This window comes from Pongo abelii, chromosome 1, assembly GCF_028885655.2.
Source record: "Pongo abelii isolate AG06213 chromosome 1, NHGRI_mPonAbe1-v2.0_pri, whole genome shotgun sequence".
In the NCBI taxonomy this organism is placed as follows: Eukaryota; Metazoa; Chordata; class Mammalia; order Primates; family Hominidae; genus Pongo; species Pongo abelii.
In genome coordinates this window covers 78,562,041-78,576,570 of record NC_071985.2, presented here as the reverse complement: position 1 = coordinate 78,576,570, position 14,530 = coordinate 78,562,041, and the positions used below count along the sequence as shown (strand labels likewise).

Genomic DNA, 14,530 nt, shown 5'->3' with positions numbered 1-14,530 from the left:
AGTTCAATCCTGATTTTTTAAATAATGAGATTATGTTGGACACTGGCTTTGAAGTCAGCCTGGAGTTAATCTTGGTAATTTTCAGTGATTTAGGCTGTAAGCCCTTCTTAGTCCTAATCTGGTTTTTATTTTTATTTTTATTTATTTATTTTGAGACAGGGTCTGACTCTGTCTGTTGCCGAGGCTGTAATACAGTGGCACAGTCATGGCTCACTGTAGCCTCAACCTCCTAGGCTCAAGCGATCCTTCTGTCTCAGTCTCCTGAGCATCTGGGAGACAGGCATGTGTCACCAGGCCTGGCTAAATTTTATTTTTTGTAGAGATGAGGTCTCACCATGTTGCCCAGATTGGTCTTGAACTCCTGGGCTCAAGTGGTCCTCCCACCTTCGTCTTTCAAAGTGCTGGGATTACAGGTGTAAGCCACTGCGCCTGGCCCTAATCTGGTATTTTTACGTTATACTATATCTTTAGAGCTCAGATTTTGGTGGGGCGGTGGGGGGATACAAGGTCTCCTTCTGTCCCCCAGGCTGGAGTGCAGTGGCACAATCATGGCTCACTGTAGCCTCAACCTCCTAGGCTCCAGTGATCCTCCCATCTTGGCCTGCCGAGTAGCTGGGACTACAGGCATGAGCCACCATGCCCAGCTAATTTTTTTTTTTTTTTTTTTTAAGAAAAGACAAAGTCTTGCTGTGTTGTCCAAGCTGGTCTTGAACTCCTGAGCTCAAGCCATCCTTCTGCCTCGGCTTCCAAAAGTTCTGGAATTACAGGCGTGAGCCACTATGCCCTGCCAATAATTACTATTTTATTGCTAGACCTTTTAGTCAACCTTAACTGAAATCACCAGTCCTTTCTGCTCTCCTCCTCATTCTCTTCTGACTTCCTCTCTTAGTCCATTCATGCTGTTGTAACAAAATGCCTGAAACTGGGTAACTTATAAATAACAGAAATTAATTTCTGTTGGTAGTGGAGGCTGGAAAGTCCAAGATGAAGTTATCAACAGGCAGGATCTCATCCTCCAAGATGGCACCTTGTTCATGTCCTCAGATGACAGAAGTGCATAGCTAGTTCCCTCCAGCCCTTTCATAAGGCACACATCACATCTGTGAGGGCAGAGCCCACATGGCCCAATCACCTCCTAAAGACCCCACTTCTTAATAGTGTTGCATTGGGGGTTAAGTTTCAACATGAAATTTGGAAGAAACATAGGCATTCAAACTATTTTCTTTCACTGTCTGGATTAGACTTCAGTAAAACACTACTCCAGAAACTCTGGCAGTATCTTCATCCACCTTGCTTTTCTTTACTAGTTTACTGATTACTGGTGCAACTCTAATCTCTGATTCAGTCCAGCTGCTTTTGTGCTTCCTACCACTCCCAACTCCCTGGATGTCCTACTGGACATTGAAGAGAATCGTAACTGCACAAACTTGGAAATACTGTATACCCTTGTTCTCCAGCTTCTACTGGGCTTTCTTTTTTTCTGTTTTTGAAGGGGAGACTGGGTCTTGCTTTGTTGCCCAGCAGTTGCGATCATCGCTTACTGCAGCCTTGAACTCCTGGGTTCAAATGGCCCTTCCACCTCCGCCTCCTGAGTAGCTGGGACGGGAACTACAAACATACTCTACCATACCTGGCCAATTGTTCATTTTGTGTAGAGACCAAGATCTCTCACTAAGTTGCACAGGCTGATCTGGAGTTCCTGGGCTCAAGCATTCCTCCCTCCTTGGCCTCCCAGAGTGCTGGGATTATAGGCGTGAGCCATGCCACTCAGCCCTACTAGGCTTTCAGTGCTTCTTGCCAATGTCTTGGCTGTCTTTCACATTCTCCCATTTGCTTTTCAAACCTTTTCCAGCCTCCTCAAATTTCTAAATTCTGCCTCCACTCAGTGGATGAGGAAGGCATGTCTCTTGTTCATCTGTTCCTAGCAGTGCCTGGTATATGGTAGACACTGGGTAAATATTTGTACGAGTGAATAGGGGAACTAATCATTTTGAGTTTGAAGTTCCGACAAGAAATGTAAGTGATGTTTTGTAGATCATTAAAACTGTGTATCTAAAGATTGTAGCTTGAAGGAAAATTTTGGAATTGTCCTTACTGATAATATTTGAAGCAGTGAACAGCAGATGAGATGGCCAAAGGAGAAAGCACTTATTAATAGAAAAGGGAGAAATGGGCCGGGCACGGTGGCTCATGCCTGTAATCTCAGCACTTTGGGATTACTACTCAGGAGGCCGAGGCAGGTGGATCACTTGAGGTCAGGAGTTCGAGACCAGCCTGGCCAACATGGTGAAACCCTGTCTCTACTAAAAATACAAAAATTAGCCGGGCATGGTGGCAGACACTTGTAATCCCAGCTACTCTGGAGGCTGAGGCAGGAGAATCGCTTGAACCTGGGAGGCAGAGATTTCAGTGAGCCAAGATCGTGCCACTGCACTCCAGCCTGGGCGACAAAGTGGGACTCAAAAAAAGACAAAACAGAAAAGGGAGCGATGGCAAGAAGAAACAGAAAAAAAGTAACGAGGCTGAAAGCTGTCATAGTCATGGAAACCAAAGAAAATGGTTTACAGAGAAGCTATTTAACTTTTATATTTATATGTGATACTTGACTATTATCAATTAGTTAATACACATTTCCTGATTTACAAATGTTCTGTAAAACACTTGTAGAGTATACTTCTCTGGAAATTGTTGTAGTTTATTTTTAATGTTAACTATTTAAATCTGGGGGACACTGTATTTTCCAGGGGAACTGAACTCTCATCATGAGAATAATGAGGAAAGAACGGTAAACAGAGCTTGGATATTTAGAAATCCATTGTGGCCAGAAAGAAAGTTACATCATTTAATTGAATTGTATGGGGGTTATTTTTCCAAATATACTAAATTTTCAGTATTGCTTAAGGTAAGGTTTTCAGTATTAAAACCAGAATCTTATAGTTTTGAGTACCAAAGGAATTTGAGAGACCATAGCTAATCTCTTTAACAAATGTGGAAACCACTTAGACATTTTTCTTCCAGATTTTCTCTTTTTTTTTTTTTAATTTTAATTTTTTTATTTTTAGAGACAGAATCTTGCTGTGTCACCCAGGCTTGAGTGGACTGGTACAATCATAGCTCACTGCAGCCTTGAACTTCTGCTCAGGCTGTCCTCCTGCCTCAGCCTCTTAAGTAGCTTGGACTACCGGTACAGGCCACCATGCCTGGCTACTTTTTAGTTGTTTTGTTAGAGACAGTCTCACTGTGTTGCCCAGGTTGTCTCCACAGAGTTTCAATCTATGATACCTATCCTTTCATGAAAAACGTCCTTTTGTTATCACTGTTCAGTGTCATTCTTTGATTTTAAAAGGTTAATGTATATATTAAACTGCTGCCTTCCAAATTTCTTTTAGACCTTTTAGAAACAATCTGCTTTAAAATCCCTGGCTTCCTTTTTTTTCCTCCTAAACTTCTTTCATTTCAGTACTTTCTTTCCTCCCCCAAAAAACAAAACTGTTACAAGGTAATATTTGCTGTTCAAAATATGGAAAATGCAGATGCACATGTCTTGTTTTGTTTTGTTTTTTTGAGACAGGGTCTTACTCTCTTGGCCTAGGGTATAGTGCAGTGGCGCCATCATGGCTCACTGCAGCCTCGACTTTCTGTGCTCCAGCAGTCCTCCCACCTCAGCCTCCTGAGTAGCTGGGCCTGCAGGCGTGTGCCACCATACCCAGCTAATTTATTTATTTTTGTAGAGACAGGGTCTCACTACCAGTTCAGTCTGTTCTTGAACTCCTGGGCTCAAGTGATCCTCCTTACTTGGCCTCCCAAAGTGCTGGGATTACTACTCATTAGCTACTGTATGAACGGGGTTCACTACAGCTTTGACCTCCTGGACTCAAAACAGTCCTCCCTGCCTCAGCCTCCTGAGTAGCTGGGACTACAGGTGCCCGCCACAATGCCCTGTTAATTTTTGTATTTTTTGTAGAAACAGTTTTGTCATGTTGCCCAGGCTGGTCTCAAACTCCTGAGCTCAAGTGATCTGCATGCCTTGGCCTCCCAAAGTGCTGGCATTACAGATGTGAGCCACCACTCCCAGCTGAGGTGTACCTGTTTTGATACATCTAATTACAGTGAAAAATGCTAGTTTCTTACCAGCATTGCTCAGTTAGTCATAGAACCTTGAATTTAAAATAATGATTTTCTCTTCCTTAAACAGAGAAAGAAAGGTGTTTTTTCTTAAACAGAGAAAACCTTCAGAAGGTTTTGTTTTTGCTGATCCTCTGCCCTTAATGATTGAGATTTTTAGATACATGGCAAGTAGGACAGTAATATAAAAAGTATTAACATTGTAAAAGTAATAAAGCTTTTCAAAATTAAAATTGATATAGGTAGAGGGTATACTTATTTTGATATCCTCTATAACTGTGTGGATGGGTTTTGAAATCAGAGCTGGCAAGCTGAAGACAAATGGGACTGAGCATGCTGTTTCAAGGGTTTTGGGATTACTAATTATGTGAATTGTACCATTTTGTTACTTAAATGTGGTTATGCTGAGTGCATCTGTGCCTACTCAGCAATTGAGATTTTTTTACTAGCTTTTTCCTCCAGTGGCTTTTCTTGCCATTAAAACCTTTTTTGTTTTTTTATTGCAAATGAGAGATGGGGGTCTTGTTGGTATTGCCCAGGCTGGACTTGGACTCAAGTAATCATCCCACCCCTGCCTTCTCAGTAGCTGGGACTCCAGGCATACACCACCACACCCAGCTTTTTTTGTGGCATTTAGAATATACTCAAGGATAACACTTCTAATGTGACTTTTGCCTACTCTGATTTCATCTCCTGCCTGTCTCCCTGAGACATGACTTTTACACTTGAACATTCTTATGTAGAAAGCTGAAACTGGATCCCTTCCTTACACCTTATACAAAAATCAATTCAAGATGGATAAAAGACTTAAACGTTAGACCTAAAACCATAAAAACCCTAGAAGAAAACCTAGGCATTACCATTCAGGACATAGGCATGGGCAAGGACTTCATGTCTAAAACACCAAAAGCAATGGCAACAAAAGCCAAAATTGACAAATGGAATCTAATTAAACTAAAGAACATTCTTAAGTGGAAATTGGTTTGCTTTTCAATGGTTCTCAACTGTGGCTACAGTTTAGAGACACTTGGGGAACTTTTCAAAAAATACTATTGCCAGGCCTGGCCCCAGAAATTCTGATTTAATTGCCTGGCATGGGGCCTTGACATACAATATTTTTTTAAAACCTTGGATAACTGTGCAGCCTAAGTTGAAAACCACTGATTGGTTTTCCTTAACTCCTGTCCCCTTTTCAGAGAGGTCTTCTGGACCTTTGCTATCCTATCCAAAGTCCCCTTTACCTCTTTGCTGCCCCTTTTTACCCAGTTGAGTTTTTCATTCCCATATTTTTATTTACTTGTTTATTGTTTTGTTAAAAGTTCCATGAAGGCAGGGGCATCATCTGTATTTTCATAACATATCCTAATATCTGAAACACCAAAAAAGGCTTGTTTCTGTGTAACCTGTAGAGAATTGTTTTGCTAAATTATAGTTTAGAGAACATACCAACTACTCTAGTAGGCCTTAAAAGGACGTTGATTGTTGTTGTTATTGAGATGGAGTTTTGCTCCACGTGCAGGCTGGAGTGCAAAGGCTCGATCTTGGCTCACTACAACCTCCACTTCCTGGGTTCAAGTGATTCTCCTGCCTCAGCCTCCTGACTACCTGGGATTACAGGCATGCACCACACACCCGGTTAGTTTTTATATTTTTAGTAGAGACGGGGGTTTCACCATGTTGGCAGAACTGGTCTCAAACTCCTGACCTCAAATGATTCGCCTGCCTTGGCCTCCCAAAGTGCTGGGATTACAGCATGAGCCACCGCGCCCAGCTGACGTTGGTTTTGTTATCTAAGGTTTTAATATCCAATGGCAAAGGCATATAAGAGAAGTAAATACTTTATCTCTTGGAAACAGTGTTACAGATGTGGGTTAGGTTCCCATGCAAGTGCACAAAAATTAGAGGCCTTACCATAAACACCTTTGGTGGTAGAAGGAGGCTTATTGATAATGATAGAGTGCTCAGTGAATGTTCATATAAATGTGTTTGTAGGCCGGGTGCGGTGGCTCACACCTGTAATCTCAGCACTTTAGGAGGATGAGGCAAGTGGATCACCTGAGGTCAGGAGTTCAAGACCAGCCTAGCCAACATGACAAAACCCCATCTTTACTAAAAGTACAAAAATTAGCTGGGCGTGGTGGCACGTGCCTGTAGTCCCAGCTACTTGGGAGGCTGAGGCAGGAGAATCACTTGAACCCAGGAGGCGGAGGTTGCTGTGAGCCAGGATCACGCCATTGCACTCCAGCCTGAGCAACAGAGTCAGACTCCATCTCAAAAAAAAAAAAAAGAAACTGCCAAATTGTTTTTCAAAGTGATTGTGCTATTTTCATTTCCAGTTCTTTAATATTCTTGCCAAAACCTGATATAATCATTCTATAATTTTAGCAATTGTATTGGATGTGTGCAGGTATTTTATTTTGGTTTAAATTTGCATTTCCCAAATACAAATGATTCTGAGTGTATTAGTTTGTTCTCACATGGCTAAAGACATACCCAAGACTGGGCAATTTATAAAGTGAAGAGGTTTAATTGACTCACAGTTCCACATGGCTGGGGAGGCCTCACAATCATGGCAGAAGGCAAAGAGGAGTAAAGCTGCGTCTTACATGGCAGCAGGCAAAGAGAGAGAACTTGTACAGGGAAACTTCCCTTTATAAAACCGTCAGATCTCTTTAGAATTATTCACTATCACGAGAACAGCGCAGGAAAAACCTGTCCCCATGATTCAGTTACCTTCCTCCGGATCCCTCCCATGACATGTGGGAATTGAGGGAGATACAATTCAAGATGAGATTTGGTTGGGGACACAGCCAAACCATATCACTGAATATCTTCATATGCTTACTTGCCATTTGTGTATTTCTGGTGAAGTGTCTCTTCAAATCTCCTGCCGATTTTTAAAAACTGGGTTGGTTGTTATGAGAGTTTTGTATGTATTCTTGATAAAAGTTCTTTCTCAGATCTATGATTTGACAATTTTTTTTTCCAGACTCTAGTTTGTCCTTTAGTTCTCAACAGTATCTTTCAGAAAGCAAAAGCCCAGTTTATAAATTTCATTTTTTATAGATTGTGCTTTTGGTGTTATATCTAAGAAGTCCTTATCTAACCCAGTGTCACAAAGATTTTCTCCTGTGTTTTCTCTGGAAGTTTTACAGTTTCAGGTTTTACATTTTGTCTATGGTTCATTTTTGAGTTGAGTTTCATATATGTTGTAAGGTATGAATCAGTGTTAAGTTTTTAATATTATGTACACATAATTGCTCCAATATCATTTTTGGGAAGACTGTCCTTTATCCACTGAATTTCTTTGCATTTGTCAAAAATCAAATGCTTATATGTATTTATATTTCTGGACTCTATTCTGCTCCACTGAACTATTTGTCTTATTTTTACACCAGTACCACACTGTCTTCATTGCTGTGCCTTAAGTCTTGAAAGCAAGTAGTATTCACCTTCCAATTTCATTCTTTTCAAAGCTGGCGGGGTGGGGGGTAGGGGGTGGGTGGCGCTATTCTAGAGCCAGTCTATTTCTTTATAAATTTTATAAATTTAGAATCAGCTTGACAACTTTTGTCCTCCAGTAGATTTCTTCTGAGGTTTTGTTGAGGATTGCTTTGAATCTGTAGGTAAATTTGAAAATAATTGACATCTTAATATTGGGTCTTGTGATCCATGAACATGGCATAAGTTCTTATGCCATGTTTATGTAGCTTTTTAAATAATGTTTTGTAGTGTTCAATGTGTAGGTCTTACATATCTTTTGTCAGATGTATCCCTAAGTATTTCAGGTTTTTTTTTTTTTTTTTTTTTTTTTTTTTTGAGGCAGAGTTTCACTCTTTTTGCCCAGGCTGGAGTGCAATGGCACGATCTCTGCTCACGGCAACCTCCGCCTCCCAGGTTCAAGCGATTCTCCTGCCTCAGCCTCCCGAGTAGCTGGGATTACAGGCATGTGCCACCACGCCTGGCTAATTTTTGTATTTTTGTAGAGACAGGGTTTCTCCATGTTGGTCAGGCTAGTTTCGAACTCCCAACCTTAGGTGATCCACCCGCCTCGGCCTCCCAAAGTGCTGAGATTACAGGCATGAGCCACCGGGCCCGGCCGTATTTCATTTTTTATTGCTATTTCAAATGGCACTATATGTAATTTCTGTTTCTGATTGTTTAGTGCTGTATAGAAATGCAATTGAATTTTGTGTATTGATCTTCTATGCTTTTGTAAACTCCTATCTAGTAGGTTTTTTAAGATATCAGATTTTCTACATATGTGATCATATAATGCTAACTATTACAGACAATTTTACTTTATCCCTTCCAATCTGAATTTTTTTTGTTGTTTCTTTCTTATTTTGCTGGCTGGAACTTTTAGTATAGTGTTGAACAGAAGTGTTGAGAGAGTGGATATGCTTGCCTCATGTCTCTTCATTGAAGGGAACAGAAGGGCAAGCATACAAACTTTTGACTGTTCCCTTCTATTCCTATTTATTGAGGTTTTTGTTTTGTTTCTGTTTTTCAAATCAGGAATGGGTTGATTTTTGTCAGATACTTTTTCTGCATCCACATCATGCACTGCATAACGATGTTTCAGTCAACAATGGGCCGCATATATGACAGTGGCCTCATAAGATTATAATACCATATTTTTGCTGTACCCTTTCTATGTTTAGACATGTTTCGATATACAAATATTTCACCTTTTGTTACGTTGCCTACAGTATTCAGTACAGTAACATGCTGTGCAGGTTTGAAGCCTAGGAGCAATAGACTATACCATATAGCCTCAGTGTTCAGTAGGCTATGCCAGCTACATTTGTAAGTACACACTATGATGACACAGTGGTGAAAAGTAGAGCCAGGGTTTCACCATTTTGGCTAGACTGGTCTCGAACTCCTGATTTTAAGTGATCTGTCCACCTCAGCCTCCCAAAGTGCTGGGAATACAGGCATGAGCCACCGTGCCCAGCCAATTTTGCCTTTATTTTTGAAAGATGTTTTGCTGCATGTAGCATTCTGTTTTTATTTTTTCTTTTCAGTACTTTAAGCATGTAGCTCTACTGCTTGCAGCATTTCCCATGAGGGTTCTGCTGTTATTCTGTTTCTCTGTATGTAAAGCAACATTTTTTCTTGTTACTTTTAAGATTTTCTCTTTATCATTGGTTTTGAATACTTTGATTATGATGGGCTTTGATGTGGGTTCTTCATGTTTCTTAGACTTGGGCTTTGTTGAGTCTTTTGGATCTGGGTTTGCAGTTTTCATCAAATTTGTACCATTTTGGCCATTATTTTTTCAGTTTCTCAAGCCCCTCTATGTGTAACACCAATTACACATAGATTAGGCTGTTTGAAGTTGTCTTAAGGTTCACTTAAGGTCTTTTTTTTTTTTTTTTTAAGCTTTTTTCACTTTATCTTTCCCATTGGATAGCTTCTATTGATGGCTTCAGATTCACTATTTTTTTCCTTTGTGTGTGTGTGTGTGTGTTTTTTTTTTTAATTGGAAAGGGGAGTTTTCTTTTTCATAAAGGGTTGCAGCCTGCAGTATTCTTTCCTTTGGCAGTGTGTCTAAAATGCTAGTAATACCAATTGGTGTATTTTTTTCTCTACGTTTTGATGTTTTCATGTCTTTTATGTCTCTGTTTGTGTTCAATCTTTAGCTTGTTGAACATATAGAATACAGTTATAAAGTAGTTTTTGCTTAGACAAGGTGAAATAAGAAAAATAACTTCTGACATTCTTGTCCACTAATTCTAACATCAGTAGTCAAGACTAGGTTGGTTTCACTTGCTTGATTCCCCTCCCCACCTGCCTTGATTCTGGGATTCAGTTAAGTTACTGGGAAACTGTTTGATCTTTTCAAGTGTAGCTTTAAGGTTTGTTAGACAAGCCAGACGTGGTGACACATGCCTGTAATCCCACCTCCTGGGAAGAACCGAGGTGGGAGGATCACTTGAGACCAGCTTGGGCAACATAGTGACACCCCATCTCATTTATTTAACATAAAAAGAAGAAAAGATTTGCTAGACAAGATCAGAGCAGTATTTACATTAAGGTAATTTTCACCCACTGTTGGAGGCAAGGCTTTGCTCAGTACTCTACCTGGGCTGGGTGCAGTGGCTCACGTCTGTAATCCCAGCACTTTGGGAGGCCAAGGACAGTGGATCACCTGAGGTCAGGAGTTCAAGACCACCCTGACCAACATGGTGAAACCCCGTCTTTACTAAAAATACAAAAATTAGCCGGGCATGGTGGCAGATGCCCGTAGTCCCAACTACTTGGGAGGCAGAAGCGGGAGGATCACTTGAACCCAAGAGGCAGAGGTTTCAGTTAGCTGAGATTGCACTACTGTACTTAAGTAGCCTGGGCAACAGAGTGAGACTCTGTCTCAAAAAAAAAAAAAACAACAACAACAACTCTACCTAATGCCTGGTGAAGCATGTCATGTCATCTTTTTAGTCTTGGTTGTGAAATAGGTACTATTCCCAGCGCTCTGTGAACTTCAGGCACTGTTCCCCTCTGATCCTCTCAGGTCTTTCTTTGCTGGCTTGTTAACAATATTAATTCTTCCAGTCTGTGAATGTGGGCTATCTTTCCATTTATTTGTGTCTTCGATTTCTTGTATCAGTATTTTATAGTTTTCAGTGTACAGGTATTTTGCTCCCTTGGTTAGATTTACTCCTAAGAACTTTATTCTTTTTGATGCTCTAGTAAATGGGATCGTTTTCTTGATTTCCTTTTCATCTAGGTTGTTATTTGTGAAAAGAAATGCAACTGATTTTTTGTATGTTGATTTTGTATCCTGTTGCTTTACTGAGTTCATTTATTAGTTTCAGCAGTTTTTGTGAAATTTTAGAGTTTTCTACTTAAAAGATCATGTCATCTGCAAACAGGGATAGTTTTACCTTCCTTCTGATTTGTGATGCCTTTTATTCCTTTTTTTGGTCTGATTGTTGTTGCTAGTCCTTCCAGCACTGTGTTGAATAGAAATGGTAAAAGTGGACATTCTAGCTGTGTACTAGATTTCAGGAAAAAGCCTTCAGGTTTTTCCCATTGATTATGATGTTAGCTGTGGGATTTTTGTAAATGACCTTTATTATGTTGAGGAATTTTCCTCTGTACCTATTTTGTTGAGAGTTTTTATCATGAAAGGATGTTCAACTTTGTCACATGGTTTTCTGCATTTATTAAGATGATCATTTGGTTTTTACTTTTCATTCTGTTAAACTGTGGTATATCACATTGATTTGCATATGTTAAACCAATCATGCATTCTAGGGATAAATCAAACTTGGTTTAATGTGTTATTGAGAAGGATTGGTATTGTCTTGATTTTAAGTGGGGAAGTTAAGGTTCATTTTATGATTCTTTTAAGCTTGAATGTTCTGCGATGGCTAGAGTTAAATCGGATATTCTATAACCCTGTGGTTAAATTGTGTATTACTACTTTGTGTTCCTTCATAAGAATATGGAGAAGCTGAACTTGACATTTTATTTTCATTTTTGTTTAGTTGTAACATTGGACATTTTAATACGCTTGCTTACTAACACTTCTCTAGTGAATTGTCTGTTCATAGCTTTACTCTTTGGGCTGCTTTGATTTGTTGAGTTCTTATAACATATTTACGTTTTGTCAAGTGTTGATTATTTTCTTCATTGACCATCAATTTAATTTTTTTTTTTTTTTTTTTTTTTTTTTTTTTGAGACAGAGTCTTGCTCTGTCGCCCAGGCTGGAGTGCAGTGGCACGATCTCCACTCACCGCAAGCTCTGCCTTCCAGGTTGAAGCCATTCTCCTGCCTCAGCCTCCCGAGTAGCTGGGACTACAGGCACCCACCACCATGCCCGGCTAATTTTTTGTATTTTTAGTAGAGACGGGTTTCACCGTGTTAGCCAGGATGATCTCGATCTCCTGACCTCACGATCCACCTGCCTCAGCCCTCCAAAGTGCTGGGATTACAGGCGTGAGCCACCGCGCCCGGCCCAATTTGATTTTTTAACCATTATTTTTCTCTTAATGCTGGACAGTATGTTTAGTAGGCTTGCTTCTTAAAGTTTTGCTATGAAATAGATGCCTCTGTTCTAGTTAAAAGTGAAACTTCATTCAAAACAAAGAAATGTAAATAGGCAGTGTGGGGATATATTCCTCAGGAGTACTGAGCTGAAGGTAATCAGTTAGTAGTTAAAGCCAAAGGAGCTAATGAGATTTCCTAGACAAGAGTTTAGATAAGAAGGGAAGTGGGGATAGGACGAAGAGCGCTAGAGGAAAGATTGACCTTAAATGGAATGAGAAGAAAGATAAACTTTCTGTATTGTAGTGATTCTCAAACTACTTTCAGTTAGAATCACCTGAAGAATTTTTTTTAAAAAAAGAGTTGATGCCCAGTTGCCCCCCTGCCCCCAGATTTGTATACAGCAAGAGTTGAGAATCACTGCTTAGAATATATCTGCTTATAATAAGTCGGTAGGTCTTAACATCTTTGTAAGTCTTAGTCAAGCTGGAAGACTTGCTATAGAGTGCTGGGCCCCTTCCTCAGAGTTTGATTCAGTAGGTCTGGGTTGGGACCTGAGAATTTTCATTTTTATCGTATTTCTAGAGAAACATGGTTTCTGTAGAATCACATGTCTCAGAAACATTGTTCCTTTTTTTTTTTTTGAGACGGAGTCTTGGTCTGTCACCCAGGCTGTAGTACAGTGGCACGATCTCGGCTCACTGCACCCTCCACCTTCCGGGTTCAAGTGATTCTCCTGCCTCAGCCTCCTGGGTAGTTGGGATTACAGGCGCCTGCCACCATGCCTGGCTAATTTTTGTATTTTTAGTAGAGACGGGGTTTCACCATGTTGGCCAGGCTGGTCTTGAACTCCTGACCTCAGGTGATCACCTGCCTCAGTCTCCCAAAGTGCTGGGATTACAGGCATGAGCCATCGTGCCTGGCCAGAAACATGGTTCTGCGAACCGCAGTAGCAGTAGGTATAGGAAGGAAAGGTTGGATGTTAGATACAGGTTGGTTTGGAGATTTGCTCCTAGAAAGTTTAAGGAGTTCTTTTCTCATGATGTTGCTTTCTCTCTAATGTACAGAAAGGGTCTTCACCAAGAGTGTTGCTTGAGTAATAATGGTGTTCAGAAAAGTCCAAGATTTGAGGATTCTTAGTTAAATAGCTTGAGCAAGTTGACTGTTTTTCTTGATACATCAGTTCCTTTTTTTTTCACCTGATGAAAAAGCTCTTTGAATTTTAATTTTGTCAGGTAGTGAATATTTACTGTCCTCTTTTGTCACCGTAGATGAATAGTTTTTCTATATCTTTGTACATGTTACCAGTAAATTTGCCAATAGGATAGATTTTGGTAGTACATTCTCTTTTCACAACATCATCATCATTAGCGGTCTTGGGGTATAATTAATTGTATACATTTTTCTACATATAGTAGCAAATTGTATTAGTGTAGTCCTATTGGTTGTAGGTCAGTCTTTTTTCAGGTTGTCGGTTGTCTCAAGGAAAGATGGTTTATTGTAAATGTATACATGAAAAGCAAAATGGTTATCTACACTGTTATGTGGGAGGAGGCAGCATAGTGTAATGGATTGAACCCGACACCCTAGTTTCAAATTCAATCTAATTTAGTCTTTATGTGTAAAAATCAAGACAGTGACTACATCGTAAAGTTGTTTGACTGAAATGAGATAATAGATGTGAGAATGCCTGATAAATTTTATGGCACTATACAAACGTTGGGTGGCATTTTACATGCATATAAAATGACATCTCTGCTGATTCTGTAATTGACAAATACAAAACTAACGGATGAAACGAAATTTATAAAAGTAAAGTGGATATAGGCTTTACTTTGATGCTTTTTGCGTGGTATACCTGTTCTATACTATCTTTGGCTCCTGTGTTTCAGTTCTCAGTGTTTTCAGCTATTGATCATTTCTGTGGTAGAATTAGCCATCTTCTACCCTAATGCTACAATAACCCCTCAAAAACAAAAACAAAAACAACCCTCAGGTTGATATGTGTCTACAACTTAATTAAATTGAAGGGAAATAGCATGAGACATAATTTTCCTATTTCTCCTATCTATTAATAGACCAAGTTAGGGTACGTCACCAAGATGAGGGTACATTAGCTCTAAAGATGAGGATTCTCTTTGTATTTGAATGCTTATGAAAATGTTATTTATTTCTAACCACTTCTCATATGTAAGGGAACTTTATATATGCTTTGAAAAAAGTTGATACTATTTTTGAATATTTAGTCCACAGCGATGAAATAGGTTATTTTTATATACCTTGTGTTTGTGAGATGTTTTACCTTTTACAAAATGAAGAGAACATAGAATGTTGTTTCTGTTCTAAACTGTTAAAATTAATAGAGCTTTGTTGGGCAGATATTGCCTGATGATACAGGGATGTAAT

General features: G+C 39.7%; 1 protein-coding gene across 20 annotated transcripts in view; it reads left to right on the top strand.

Annotated features, from left to right (window-relative positions):
• Window positions 1-14,530, top strand: part of PRRC2C (proline rich coiled-coil 2C) — a 108,123-nt gene that overhangs the window by 11,710 nt on the left and 81,883 nt on the right. The gene's annotated exons all lie outside the window — the stretch shown is intronic.